The sequence below is a fragment of the Prionailurus viverrinus genome, chromosome C1, assembly GCF_022837055.1.
Source record: "Prionailurus viverrinus isolate Anna chromosome C1, UM_Priviv_1.0, whole genome shotgun sequence".
NCBI lineage: Eukaryota > Metazoa > Chordata > Mammalia > Carnivora > Felidae > Prionailurus > Prionailurus viverrinus.
Window position 1 is genome coordinate 65,232,105 of NC_062568.1, and position 16,123 is coordinate 65,248,227.

General features: G+C 39.9%; 1 protein-coding gene across 2 annotated transcripts in view; it reads left to right on the forward strand.

Annotated features, from left to right (window-relative positions):
* The window catches only part of KCNH7 (potassium voltage-gated channel subfamily H member 7), a 481,489-nt gene that overhangs the window by 311,595 nt on the left and 153,771 nt on the right, over positions 1–16,123 (forward strand). The gene's annotated exons all lie outside the window — the stretch shown is intronic.

Here is a 16,123-nt window from a genome sequence, read left to right on the forward strand (position 1 = left end):
ATCAAAAAATGGAAAGTGGCAGATCGGCAAATTAACCTCTGCCCATCTGATGCAAAAGCTTTCTGCTCATGCACTACCCTACGCAGCCTCTCATGGACGCGGGAAATACATCCTGCCCCCCAGATAAATGTATGCTGCTGTGTGCACAAATCAGATTATTCCTCATCCACATTTTTCTCTCAGCCTCAATGTACAGATGGCCCACAGCAATTGGCTACTCTGCTACCTTGAAAACCGCAGACTAGGTCATGAATCCTGATATGGGTAAACACAAAAACAACAATAAATGTACTCATCATTTTTTGAAATCAAACCTCCCTCTCTTGCTGTGCAACTGTACTTGGAAGTATATAGTCAGGGCAGTATGAGCCATTGCCAAGCAATCCTTGCCATCAGGCGTCTGCTGCAGGCCCACGCTTCTGGCAGCCTTAGGGAGCAGGGAACATCTGTAGTAGTCACATGCCCCAAAGTCTGGTGTCAAAGCCTGGGAGAGGGTGTTCCCCCCCAATACCGCCAATGGGAACAAAAAACCGTGTTGTCACTAGTTACCAGGACATCCTTTTTGCTCCATCTGCTATTCTGTAAAAATAATCTAGGCATTTAAAAAATAAAAATAAAAACCCCAAGTTGTAATAGTCGAATAAGATCGAAATTTTTGTGAGGAGAGGGGAGGGCTAAGTTACCTGGAGAAATGACTTTGATTTCACCTTTCTCTGCTTCTATGGCTTTTGTCCCAGACAGGCCTACAGAGTCTACTTTTAACCCCATCGAGGCCTGTACTCAATGTTGAGGACTCTCAGAAGAGCCTGGACCACTTTCCATGATTTCTTTGGTGTTTTAACATGTGCCTTTTTTCTGTGTTGGATGAAGCAGAGGGTGTCTCTCAGAATCCTGAAGATGTGTGCTGGAATCAAACCCCAGAAGCATATAGGGCTGTGTGTGACTGAGGTCATTTGTGTCACCTATAAAGAAGTAGGAAAAAAAAAAAGTCTGATTATGTTGTGTCAAGACAGTGGCATGTGATAGACCTTCTAGATTGTTATCCTGACTCTCCGGCCGACTGGCTGTGTGACTTGGGGGAGGTCACTTGTTCTTTCCATGATTCAAGGTCTTCTTCTATGAAATGGGGATATTTAGTGTAGGTACTTCATTAAGGTTCTCACGAGGATTAAGTAAGATATAGCACGCACAGGACTCAACATAATAATTGGCACAGAGCAGTTGTTTAATAAAAGTTACCTGTTTCTTGTTATTAAAATCAGAAATGCTAGGCATGAGGTAATTACACTGGTTGCCCTGGAGGGGGCCACACACTGCTCACTTTGCCAGAGATTCACCATGTTTCTTCATTGATAACACTTTTCCTTTCACTCCCAATTTCTACCCATCACGATCACTTAAGGCCCAGCTGAAAAGATGCATTTTTTCCACGAAAGACTGGTCTTTTTGTCCCAGGTATAGCACATGCTCATGAGGGGATTCTTTTTTGGATGAAAGGTCCCTTTTTTATTTGTCTTTGTAACTCCTACAATTTCTGGTGCAGTGCCTTGCACATAGTAGGTCCCTCACACAGTCTTTGAAAACTTTAGTAATTTAAAATACATTTTTACTCATTCTAAGATAGGAAGTAAACTCGCATTGTTTATAAGTGTTCTACTTGCTCCAAAGTCACAAACTTAACGTGAGAAAAAAATGTAGAATTCTCCTCCACAATCACAGGAACACCACAAATAGAGCATAGACACATATGGACACATACAGCCTTAGTTAGCAGTGGCTAACATCAACACAGTGGTGCTGGCCTCAGGATTCTAATTGAGTTTGACCTTGACAGGTCACATACTCTGGTGATGTGCAGATTTGCTCATACTCTGAGTCAGTGCAGTTGGTTAAGTGTTAATGCAATTTTACTGAACAAACGGCAGTTTAGTGGAGTGGGCTTGCTGTAGCTACATTTGCAGCTTGGTGACAGGAATATGTCTTATGAAAAAAAAATTGAACCAAATAACCAAATATTTACTTGAGTGTAAAAACCACAAAGTATTAAAAATTGTCACAAATGTGCCCCAAAATTCCTGGTTGCAAACATAGACTTGGCTTGCCTGGACACTGAGTACAGCACTGCAAATCAGCCTCAGCTTGTTCTAACACTTATTAGTTCCAATACACTAATTCAATCCAAACAGCTCTAAAATTAAACAGGAACCAAGGCTGGGAAGTGGGGAATCATAATAGTACATCTTAAGAGACAATCTGGTTTACTAGCCAGGCAAGGTGTCAGAGTTTTTCTTTCTAATTTCAATCCCCAAAATAATTTGTTAGTGGTTCATCAAGTATAGAGAAACAGTTGAACTTGTTTTTTTTTCAATAATCAAGTATATAAGTATGAAAAAAGTATGAAAAGAGCCTAACACCTGAGCATAAATGTTAACAGAAAATATGTCAATGGGAAGAAGTGAAAGTAAACAAGTAATTGTAAGATACATATGCCCGTATTTTGCACATGAAAAGGCATGATTCCTAAGGAAACACAGTGAAAATATTTCCTTTCAGATATCAGAATTATCTCATGCAATTTCTGGTGCAGAATAGTAAGGAATTATTGAATTAGGGCTTTTATGTGCTAAAACCTAATCTCTGTTAAGTAGTAGGACCTAGGATGTGAAACACTCTCTCATATCTTGTTCAGTGATGGTCTTTCAACTTACAGCTAGCTTATGGGGAAATCATTGCCACAAGATATGTGATCAAATATGATAATGCTATTTCACTTGGGCTTCTGAGAGCTCAGATCAGGACCAATACCAAGCAGAATATATTGAGTAGGCAACATTAGCCTTTGCAATCATCTTTCCTTTCCTGCCTCAGTCCTGTGTTTTCTGCAGTTTCTTCCTCTCTTATAAGCATCTAGGCAACTTACGGTATATACATTTCTCCCTCTTAGAAGGGTGTCTTTGAAACAGAAGGAGTATGGCACAATTCAGCGCGTTTCAATGACGTTGCAGATTTCTCTAAAATAATATCTCAGAGTCAAATTTGGGATGTGCTACATTAAACAAAGTAAATATACGTGTTTTTGCAGAACTTCTCAAAACTTGAACGCAATGACGTTCACTGAGCATCTTCTAGAGAAGGACACTTTCCCAGACTGGATTAATTACAGAAAGCACTTTCCAATTACACCTATTAACATTTCTCTGTTTGGGACACATGATGTAGGAGAAAGAGTAAAAGCTGGAAAGTTCAGAGTTCAAACCTGGTTCTACTGCCTACTTGAGAAACCTAAGATAAAGTTGACTCATGAGAATCTTGCGGCATGTACAAAACATTCAGAAAATAGTAGCCATGATTTAATTATGTGGCTGTTAACAGCAGTAATAAAGATAATAGAGAGAGACTGAGGGAGCAGAGTAGAGCACCGTTATTCCTAGAAAGCCCAGAGCTGATAAAAAGGAGAGGAGGTAGAAAGGTCATGAAGGAGTATAGGACTGAATAGATTACATGAAATGTGGGGCTGGAGCAGGCTCAGCAAGTACAGGGCGCCTTCCTGCCTGTCAGGTGGCAGCAGAAAGGAACTCTGCCTAAGCTGAGAATACTGCAGAAATGTGCAAGACTAGGGGAAAGGAGGAGGGAAGAGTTTTAGCTCTCAGGCCATTACTCACAAAAGATAAAGATTTCTTAGAACATATCTGATTTCAAAATCATGGCATTCAGGGTCTTTGTCTAATGAAGGAATTGGAACCCACATATTCCTCCCCAGTCATGGAAAGGGCAAGGAGTGCCCCGAGATCAAGGCAAAAGAGAACTGTGCATGGCTTACTTTTCGTCTACATAATAGGAATATAATGGTGCCATTATCATTTGTGAAGATGCAAGTGATATTAATGCATATAAAGGCATTAGAGTGGTGGCTGGCATCCAATAAATGTTAGCTGTTATTATTACCCTTCTTTCTAAAATGTGCTTTCAAATACTAATTATGGTACTCCTAGAGCAAACCCAGAATTAAAGATTGTTTCACACATTTCCACTATGTACCAGATTCCACTGACTGTGGGGCTTGCCCAAAGAGGCTGAGCTCTGCTATCATAAAAGTTACCAAGTCTATGGTTTTCTTTCTGAAGGCAATAAGACAGTCTACAGGGACAGAACTATTGGAAATAAACCAAGGGCCTTGTCACTGCAAAGTGAAGGAGACATATTTTAAGACACTAGATAACAAGAGTCTTTCCTGTACTAAGCCCCTACCCCATTCCAGCTGCCATTTGATGTGCTTTCTCATCTGAAGACAAGGGGATTAGGCTAATGAGTTCTTCACTGAAGCTCCATAAAGAGTTGAATGAATCAATTTTTTCATCAAACCTTTGAGGGAAGTTTAACCACCATTTCAAGTTGAAATTTATTTTCAAATTTATCCCCCCCCCCCCCCCCCGTAAAGGCAACAACTCTCATTTCTTGCTCAATTTCTATACACCAGGCTCAATGCTATTTACAAGTATTATCTAATTTCACCTTCCCAACAACACTAGGAGGTAAGGCTCTTTCTCTTCTTTTCCTCACTTTACAGATAAGGAATCTGAGTCTCAGGGAGATTAAGTAACCTATCCAAGGCCACTCAGTGAATCAAAGCACAGCTAGGTCTGTCCAGTTCCAGGGCTACACAGAGCTATGTATCCAAGAAATTTACTCTTCACTGGCACTGCCTCGCCATTTTCGGAATACTTGAAATTGTTTTACATAAGAAGCCATTAAAAGTAAATTATTCATGCTGTGGACATCTCACACAGTGCTAATACCAATACCTAGAATATGAATGTGATGAGCAGCTTTGTGTAAATTAGGTTCTTCATTTTTCAAATGAAAAGGCATCTATATAATCTCTCCTGGAAATTCTGAAATGGTATTTTTAGCACCATGTTACTCTATCAACTTCATCAACTATCTAAATATGTTCATCATTGTTATGCTTTAATTATATCTGTGATTGTTATGCTAAATCTATACATGTTGGTGATTATTATTTTGAGGTTCCTTTGTTGGACCTAATGTATTGTTAGGTATCGTTAGGTACACTGCTAAATATCTGCCAACTCAGTTTTTTTGTTAATAACTCCTCCGTAAAATGTTTTTTGTAGTTCACATGAAGGTCTCCAATTTGTTTTCACTAACTTCCTTTAGATTTAACCATGGAACTGGTAACATAAGAGAAATGGGCAAGTATTGGAATATCTGCCTCCCATAAGCAATCCAGTTTGACCCAGTTCACAAGGTCAAATAGACTGTAGGCTATTCCATTATTCTGGTTAATAAGTAGTTTTTCTAAATACGCCTTTTGTCTCTTCAAATAAATAACTCCTATTTCTTTTGGACTTATCTCTCTTCCCTAAGACATCACTAGTATCTAAAACAGTGCATGCCCTAAGTGTGTACTAAAATACTACTGTTATTGGCTCCTGGGTGGCTCAGTTGCTTAAGGGTCAAACTCCTGATTCCAGCTCAGGTCATAACCTCACAGTTGGTAAGTTTGAGCCCTGCGTAGGGCTCTGCACAGTGTGGAGCCTGCTTGGGATTCTCTCTCTTTCCCTCTCTCTCTCTCCGTTCCTCCCCCCACTTGTGCTCTCCCTCTCTCAAAATAAATAAATAAACTTTAAAAGAAAATACTAGTTTAGAAGATGGTCTCATGATTAAACCCATTCATTGTACCCTCAACCTCAAAAGACTGAATTCCAAGTACATAGAAGACATTCACGATGTGACCTCCTATCCCTCAAGCCTCATCCATCACTTCCCAGTTCACACTATATGTTCTAGTATACTCTTAATCTGTCAAGAGCAAGTTGGTAACAAAGTTTTATGTACCATGTCTTTACAGCAGGTAGAGACTATCAGTTCCCTTTTTCAATCCATTCAATGGCTTTCTTTTCTCAAAGACATTACAGTGCCCACAAGAGACTAGTTCCTCTGACACTCTCCCTGCTCCTTTGTTGGGTTACCTCTCTGCCCTGGATCTGTTATCACTTTCCCCTCAGCTTAATCTGTTTTAACCACGTGGATTGTCTGCCCTGGCATGCTTCAGTTTGGGGGCCTATCCTGGTCAGCTCAAGCTGTAGTAACAAACTACTACAGACTGGGTGCCTTAAATTACAGAAATGTATTTTCTCATAGTTCTGGAGGCTCAAAGTCCAAGATCAAGGTGCTGACAGGGTTAGCCTCTAGTGAAAAATCCCTGCTTGGTTTACAGATGGCTATCTTCTCACTGAGTCTTCACATGGATTTTCCTCTGTGTACACAGACTCTTGGTATCTCTTTCTCTTCTTATAAGGACATTACATTTGTTGGATTTCGGCCCCACCTTTATGATCTCATTTAACCTTAATTACCTTCTTGAAGGTCTTATCTCCAAATACAGTCACGCTGGGGTTAGGACTCCAATGTATGAATTTGGGACAATACAGTTTAGCCCCATACCAGGCAGGGCCTTAGATATGTTGTTATCTATTTTCCCAGATATGCTCATGATTCACTTCTCATCTCCTTCAGGTCTTTATTTAGAAGTAACACATTCAGGGAGGCCTTTCCCACTCTACTAAAAGTTACGAAATTTACCCTATTCCTAGCGCTCACTATCCCCTTTTTTATTTTCTCCATGGTGGTCTATACTATTACCATTTAATCTATTATGCATTTCCTTACTTATTTTTCTCTCCATTATTTTTGTCTCCAACTCCATTATAAATGACACGATGGCAGGATTTGGTTCAGTGTTGTTACCTGCTGAACCTCTAGCACCTAGAACAATGCCCAGCACATGGTTGTTTCTGAATAATTAGTTGTTAAAGTGAGATTGGTTTCAATTGTGCATATGTCTCTTCTCCATGAAACTTCCTTCTTCTCCAACTTTACTCCTACTCAGCCTTAAAGACTCAGGCCCTACATTTTTTGGCCTCTTACAAAAGTAACACATCGGGCATATTCAGTTTCTACAACTACCATATCCTTTTAAAAGATTACACTCTCATTATCTACCATTTGTGAGTATCTATTGTGCACGAGGCACCGTACTCCAAATGCATCCTCTCGTTTAGTGCTCATTCTTTAAAAGAGAACTATGAGTCTGAATTTACAGAGAAAAAGCCAAGACAGAGAGAAGCTAAATAGCATCAAGTTTAGAATCTTTTCTAACTCAGGTCTTTTTCTAACTCTGAAATGCAACTTCTTTTTTTTAAGTTTTTTTGCTTGTTTATTTTGAGAGAGAGAGAAAGAAAGAGAGTGCATGGGGGTGGGAGAGGAGCAGACAAGAAAGAGAGAGAAAATTCCAAGCAGGCTCCACGCTGTCAGCACGGCACTGGGCTTCTCTTTATGGGGCTCCTCCAACAGGGCTCGAACTCACAACCATGAGATCATGACCTGAGCTGAAAACAAGAGCCAGACTCCCAACTAACTCTGAGGGTGCCACTGAGGCACCCCTAAAATTCATCTTCTTTTTTTTTTTTAATTTTTTTTAACGTTTTATTCATTTTTGAGACAGAGAGAGACAGAGCATAAACGGGGGAGGGGTAGAGAGAGAGGGAGACACAGAATTGGAAGCAGGCTCCAGGCTCTGAGCCATCAGCCCAGAGCCCGACACCGGGCTTGAACTCACGGACCGCGAGATCGTGACCTGAGCCGAAGTCTGCCGCCCAACCGACTGAGCCACCCAGGCGCCCCAAAATTCATCTTCTTAAGACTGTAAGCTATTACCTACTTACAGTCACAAATGCTGCTCTGGCCTGGCTCAAGAGCCATCTCTTGTGGACAGCTTTTCATGAACTTCTCACTATCAGGAAGAAGTAAAAATAAGTCAGCAAATATTTATTGAGTTCCCATTATGTCTTGAGGCTTGTGTGCATAGATTGCTAATACCCTGTCTTTGGGGAGCTTGTAGTCTGGTGATAAATATGCTCTAAATGGAATATTTTCACTTCTCAATTATTCTGCAGACCTTGGGATGAATTCTGGAACTGGATTGTGAGTACGAATTAAGTCTTTGTGTGTTTACTTTTCCTATCAGGAGTGGAATAACATCGGTTAAAAAATAATCAAAGGCTAAACAATGTTACATAAACTCTCCAATCATAGCAATTTTTTCTTATAGTTCTGTTTCAGGACTCCATCATGGTCTTTTGTTCTCTAAGCCACAACTTTTCCAGCAGTGATGTTGATATCAGCAAGCAGTTACTTATATGGTGTGAATTTAAAATTTTTTTTGATCTTTATTTATTTTTGAGAGAGAGAGAGAGAGAGACAGAATGTGAGCAGGGGAGGGCCAGAGAGAGAGGGAGACACAGAATCTGAAGCAGGCTCCAGTCTCCGAACTGTCAGCACAGAGCCCAACACAGGGCTTGAAGTCCCAAACTGTGAGATCATGACCTGAGCCGAAGTCGGACGCTCAACCCACTGAGCCACTCAGGCGCCCCAGTATATGATGTGAATTTAGAAATATCTGGAAGGCGTTATCAATATAGCCAAAGTATTTCTGTTACACAGAGGCTACATTAGAGTCCATCTTGAGTTAATTGTTGTTTTTCACTACTCCCCTTTAAAAAAAATTCTCCTAAGAATAGTTATTAACAGTCTTATGAGAAATTAATATATTTCATGGTGCTTCTCGATAAGAGGAAGTTCATAATACTTCCCTTTGGAGGCCTGGAGAGAGCAGAGGAAGATGTTGAGAAGTGCTGAAAGAAAGAAAGATAGGGAAACATTAGATTCAAGTACAAATTTCACTAATTTCCTATTTCCATCTCCCCTTCATTCCACCTTAAGTCATTTGTGACTGGGTAACTCTCTCCTTCTAGGAGGTGCAACCCCTTTGCTTTTCTAAAAGGCTTTTCAACTCAAGATGAGCAATGCTGCTTCTTTGATGAGGCTTTCGTACCTTGAGGCTGCTGTCTTTTGTTTTTCTTCCAGGGCAGGTCTCTAATGGTATTTTTGAAATCTTCAAAGGGTTCCCTGGGCTACTAGAAAGTAGGAAATTAAAAACTTCCAGCCATTCACTAAACCAATCAGCTCGGAGAAGAATAATCTCCACTTGGTGCCCTTAAAAACAAATAGTGTAGCTTGTGGTTACAGGAATGGCAAAAGGTTGGAGGAAATTACACAGAGAGCCTGGAGAGTTAAGTGGCCCCTCTGGAGATCCTCTAATAAGAGGCAAATATAATTGCTCACCTTGTTGAATTTTGCTGCATGCCAGGTACTATTCTAAGAGTTTTACATGTGTATGAGTTTTACTGAACAGTGTGAAGCTTGGACTGTGAACAAAATGCAGCTTTTGTTTTATATCATCCCATTAAGCTTTATTCACTGGAGTAATTGACCCCTGTCTTTGGATGGTGATTTGGCTCTAAAATTACAACTCCCAACTGCCTTCAGGTCAGAATGCAAGGGGAAGCCAGCTTCAACCTTTCACTGTTACCCTCTCCCCACACTCTGGTTGCTATTTGCTCCCCTCCACGTAGAAGATGAAAGGGCAAAAGGATTACAGAGCAGGACAGTTCCTGTTTGGCTGCTGTATTTGCCTTCTCTGGATCTGGCCGAAGGGCAGAGCTGACACTGTCTTTCCGGGGTAGGCTCTCCAGAACCCTTGCTGGGACCCTGTCTTCATTCAGGTTCCTTCCACCACTGGTGCTAACCCTCTACCCTGGGGTTTCTTGCCTATTCCCTCCTTGGTCTCCAGCATCTGGTAGTTTCCTGTCTGTCTCTTCCTCTGGATTCCCCTCGTCCCCATTCCTGGAGGACCCCATGCCTACTCCTTGTCCAGAAGACTTGACTGTGAGGCGCTTCTGCCAAAATTTAGGTGCACCTGCCTGTCCCAATAATGATGCCTACTGTCTCTGACACAGAAACTGAGAGCTTGTTCCTTCCTGGCCTTCTACACACCCAGGGTTGTGGCCTCACTATTGTAGGTCTACCATTCATCCATATAGCTTTCTCCCTGTCTCCCAACTGCAGAGAACATGTTTCAAAAGTCTTTAATGGACCCTTAAAATCCCCTCATTAGGCCTGGCCTTGGAAGGTGGCAGCTCGTGAGGGTGGGAAAGAGAAAGACTCACAGTAATGGACCAGTCCTCTCCAAAGAAATCTCTTCCCCAACCTTCTGACCACTCCCCTTCTCCTCTCCCTGTCCATTCTACATCCTGGATAGAAAGGTTCTGTAACTATTTCCTTTAGAGATCTGCATGTGTGGGGTGGGAGGAAGGGGGTCATTCTCATTTTAGGTCCTGATACCTATTATATTAGCATATCACATGACTGAAAACTGAGAAAAGGATTCTTATTCTAATACCGTAGTACACAGGTATTAATTCATTTGGTCCCCAGAACAATTCTACGAAATAAGGATTATCTTCTTGTACAGTTGAGGAGACTGAATTGCTGTGATATTTAGGAAATCACGCGAGGTTTACTCAGCAGGTAAAGGACGGAGCCCGAATTCAGATTTAGACAGTCTGATTAGAGGTAGTGCTCTCAAACAGTAGATTATAAACTGTTATCTACAAGTAGTATATACGTGAAAAATTAATGAACACTGAAGTTGCACTTGACAAAGGGAACAGATTGAGAAAATCACCGTGTGTTTTAAATAACTATGTTAGGCTTTTATTGACCTCACCAAATGGTGAGACTTGATGCAACAAAAATTTGAAATATAATCTTTGAAAAACTTAATTGAATTTGTATATAAATATGCTATAATATCTCTCACCTAAAAAATCCAAAATCTGATCACTTCAAAATCTCCAGCTGTTACCCCAGGTTTCTGATCACCTCTTTAGTAAAGCACCTCAAAAGACTTTCCTAGATAATTGTGTACACTTCTGTTCTTATTCATGCATTCCAAACAGCTTCATAGCCACTAATCTACCAAAATGTCTCTTGAAGAGGTTACCCATGACTCAATCTTTTCTTAGGTCCCATTGAGCCTGCGAGAAAGTTTTGTGTAATTGATCATGCCCTCCTCTTGCAATACTTCCTTTTCTTAGCCCCCAATGAGCTGCACTCTGGATTTTCTTCCTACCTCACTGTCTACTCACCCACAATGTTCTCTGGTTCTTCATCTTCCTTTCTTTGATGCCACAGTCCCCTCATATTTGGCTCCAACACCCAATTTCCCTACTTGTTCCCTAGATGACCTCATACGGTCTTTAAATATAACCCATTCCTTAATGACTCTCAAGTTTTTATATCTGGCTTAGATCACTCCCTGAACTGAACTGCAGTATCCTGTTTTCAACTGTCCTCTAGACATCTGCACTTAGATATCTAGTAAGCAACCATAAAGTTAACATACCCAAATCCTATGGATTTACACCACCCCCAGGACCACCTCCTCCCACAGTCTTCCCCATTTTAATAATTGGCACTTCCATTCTTCCCCTTTCTCAACCTCCAGCATTGGACTTGTCTGTGACCCCTCTCATTCTCTCACATGCCATCACACCAGCAAATCATATAAGCCCTACCTTGAAAATATCTCAATCAGACCCCTTCTCAACAGCTTCAGCAATACCACCTTTGCTCTTTAAAAAAAAATAATGTTTGTTTATTTTTGGGAGAGAGACAGACAGACTGTGAGTGGAGGAGGAACAAAGAGAGAGAGAGAAACAGAGGGAGACACAGAATCGAAGGCAGGCTCCAGGCTCTGAGCTGTTAGCACAGAGCCTGGCCCAGGACTTGAACCCACGAACTGTGAGATCATGACCTGAGCTGAAGTCAGACACTTAACCAACTGAACGACCCAGGTGCACCTAGTCCAAACCACTCTTATTGCTTGCCACTACTATTGTGATGTTTTCCTCCTGGCCTCCCAAGCTATTTTTCACATAGAAGTCAGAGAAGTACTTTTTAAAAAAATTTTATTTAAACCCAAGTTAGTTAACATATAGTGTAATAATAGTTTCAGGAGTAGAATTTAGTGATTCATCAGTTACATATAACACCCAGTGCTCATCCCAACAAGTGCCCTCCTCAATGCCCATCACCCATTTAGCCCAGCCCCCCACTTATCACCGCTTCAGCAACTCTCAGTTTGTTCTCTGTATGTAAGAGTCTCTTATGGTTTACCTCCCTCTCTCTTTTTCCCAGCCCTTATGTTCATCTGTTGTGTTTCTTAAATTCCACATGTGAGTGAAGTCATATGATATTTGTCTTTCTCTGACTTACTTTGCTTAGCATAATACTCTCTAGTTCCATCCACATTGTTGCAAATGGCAAGATTTAATTCTTTCTCATCTCCGAGTAATATTCCATTATACACACACACACACACACACACACACCCCACATCTCCTTTATCCATTCATCAGTCAATGAACATTTGGGCTCTTTCCCTAATATGTTATTGTTGATAGTACTGCTATTAACATTGGGTGCATGTGCCCCTTCGAATCAGCATTTTTGTATCCTTTGGAAAAATACCTATTAGTGCAATTGCTGAGTCGTAGGGTAGCTCTATTTTTAATTTTTTGAGGAACCTCCATACTCTTCTCCAGAGGTGCTGTACCAGTCTGCATTCCCACCAACAGTGCAAAAGTGTCTCTCTTTCTACACACCCTTGCTAACATCTGTTGTTTCCTGAGTTAATTTTAGCCACTCTGACAGGTGTGAGGTGGTATTTCATTGTGGTTTTGGTTTGTATTTCCCTGATGATGAGTGATGTTGAACATCTTTTCATGTGTCTGTTAGCCTTCTGGGTGTCTTCTTTGGAAAAATGTCTTGTTCAGGTCTTTTGGAGAAGGGTACTTTTTTTTAATGTTTATTTATTTTTGAGAGAGAGAGAGACCGCGTGCATGTGCATGAGTGAGGGAGGGGCAGAGAGAGAGGGAAACAGAGGATCCAAGCAGGCTCTATCAGTGCAGAGCCTGACATGGGGCCTGAGCCCTAGAACTCTGAGATCATGACCTGAGCCGAAATAGGACGCTTAACCGGCTGAGCCACTCAGGCGCCCTGGAAGGGGTACATTTAAATCAAGTCATGTCAACCTCTGCACAAAACCTTCCAATGCCTTCTTGTCTAACTCAGGAAAATTCCAAATCCATCCACACATGGTGTGGCTCCCTACTTCTTCTTCAACTTTATCTGCTTTCTAACTCCAACCCTACAACCAACATACTGCCCTAGCCATACTGGCATCCACATTGTTCCTTGAGCTTACAACCCTGCTTCTACCTAAAGCCTTTTACACTTGCAGCTTTCTCTGCCAGCTGAGCTCTGTACATGGAACCACATAGCCAACTCCATCACTTAGCCTATATATCTTTTGATCTCATGGCTTCACCTGTATGTCATTTCAAAGGAAATGCATTCCCTTCTGATCTATCACCTTATTCTGCTTTCTCTTCCTTCATTGTACTTATTTTTACTTGATATATTAGATATCTCTGTATTTGTTTATTGTGTTGATATAAATTCTGTAGAAGTAGAACCTTTGTTTTTATCATTGCCGTCTTTTTCATCATGGTCTGAGAACTCAGAATAGCGTTTGACCCAATGTTAGGTGCTCAATAAACATTTGTTGATTTTAGGGGACACAAGGATGCCCTGTGAATACAAACGGTAGAATAAAACATCTTTAGAGCAGTTCAAAGGAAGGAGTTCTGGTCACTATTTTAAAATGTGAAAGCAAGGAGTGGGCCAACAATTTTATTAACAAAAGAAAAATTATTCAGATTACTCTGAGTCAGCTTGCTCTGTGGCTACCGTTAAAAATTAACACTCGAGCCATTTTATTTTAAGGAGCGTTATTCCTCCTAAGCGGCCCTCCCGGTTTTGAGAATGTTTTTAGTCAGGAGACAAAATGTGGAAATGAATCTGGGTTTAACTAATATTTGTATAATTGCATGTATAATTGTAAAATTATTGGATAATCTTATTGTAAATAAGCTTCTTAACAAACATTATTAATTCCGTTTGAATACTGATTCATTTTAACAAGATCTCAGCTTTTTATTTCTAGATTTGTTTAGTTCTCTTATTTACATATTATTGAATGTGTCTGTTTTTTTAAAATTAATTGCTAGATCAGTGTTTGCTGACTGATATTTCCATTTCTCTTGCTCCCAATGTTGCATTCAAGAAAAATATTTAGGAGTGCCCAGTAATGCCTTATTAAAATAATGTTATTTTACAAAAGTAGTACCTTGACAGAACTTGGAGTTTGTGGAATGATGCAAGCTAAAATGCTTTTGCTTTACAAAATGTATTTGGTTCTCCTTCTCTTCTAAAGTCCATGTATCTCCTTTCAATAATCTGCTTTCCAGGAGGCTATGCAAGATTGATGGAGACATTAAATCCAAAAACTAAAAGAGAAAAAAAATGTAAATGTGAATTTTCAGTTGACTTTAGAGGAGATATATTGCTTAATAGAAACACACAGGAAACAATGCTAGTGGGCAGTAAATCCCAGATTAATTACATATTTTCAATATGCTTTGGAGCCAATGCGTATAACTGAACTTTTTAATAAAGCACTATAATTTTATGATTTTTAGCACTAGCCAGTAAATTTACAAGCATTAGTATTGCAATACGTGATTTTGCCCCTATTACCAAAAGCAAAATTACTGTGCTCTATTACAAGCCTATTAAATCTCTGTTCCCACATCTTTTATTTATTGATTTCTTAAAATTCTGTGCTTTGTGTTTTGTTGTACAATCAGCAATATAAATATACTTCAATTGTTGAAAGATTTTAAACTGCTAAGTAACAAATTTATGAATTCACAATGATACTCTACATGATCTAGGAAATGTCATTTTAAGTGGTAATATCAATATGTGTTTTGATTCATTAGCAGAATACACAATGGCTATTTCTAGTATCTTCTCAGTCTGTTTAGCCAGTTTGTATTCTGATGCCTGGCCTGAAGCAATTCTATTTTTAGTTCTAGTGCAACAGTCTTAAATTACTTATTTTCTGTTTACTAAAGTCATCCCGTTTGTTACCATGGAAACTATGACAAGTGCTCTAGCTAACTATTTTATTAAATGAATTGAAGACACAGCTGAAGACTGTGAAGGTGCAGCACGTCTTTCTTAAAACACATTTTTCAACATCTGTAAAATATATCTGTAAAATATTTACAGAAAATATAAAATTAATTGTAAATAAGTTCTCCTACATTTCAAATCTGGGAGACTACTGACATATAAATATCTGAATCATAACTAACACATAGGCATCCCCAACTTACAAAGAGTCTGTGTTCTGAGAGTGTTTTTGAAAATCAGTTCCTTGGAAATTAGAACATGTTTGCCAATAGAAACAATTTCATAAACAATAATTAGATCTCCAGGCCCACCCTCAAAATCTCTTCCACCTGTGATGTCTCAATCGATAGCAGTATTAGCAATAGACTTTGTTCTGGGCTCTGGCGGTAGGAGCCATGTTGCAGGGATGAGGATGAGAAGAAAGGAAAGAGTTTTATCATACTTATTTTGTTTTTGATTCCTCATGCATAGGACACCAGTTTGGAATACGAGCATCCACTGGGCTTCATGAATGTTGGTATTCCAACTACATTCTCCTGTTACTTGCAATGCCCCTGACCTCAGACTCTTGGTGTCTCACTTTCTCACATCTCCCTCTGAAGCCAGGTCCCTCTTGATCCCAGCCTGCTTCTGCCTCTACACTAAATTATCATTCTCAAGATTCAAGATGGCCCCAGCCAGTTGTTACAAAACAAACAAACAAACAAGTCAAAAAAAACATTCTATTACCTGATTGAGAACTCTTCCTGAAGTTTTGCATTTAAAAAATACAATACTTTTGAACCCAAACAAATCCCTAACCTGACGTTTCCATCACCATGACTAAAAAAAGAAATATGCAGAGGGTAAAGATGTGAGCAAGCTGCTTGAAGAAAATACTTGGTTCTAGAAGTCAGGTTCAAGAAGTCAGTCAGAAGTCAACTAATTTAAAAGAAATCAACTTCTTGACAGTGTTCTCTAAATCTTGGACTTGGATTTTCTGTTTGAGGATGAGTGGCAGTGGTTAATTGTAAATTGATTCATCCCTTTGCTCATCTCATGTTCAGAAGATTCTAATAAAAGGTGTATTAGCCCCATAAGTGCTTTAAAAAGAATA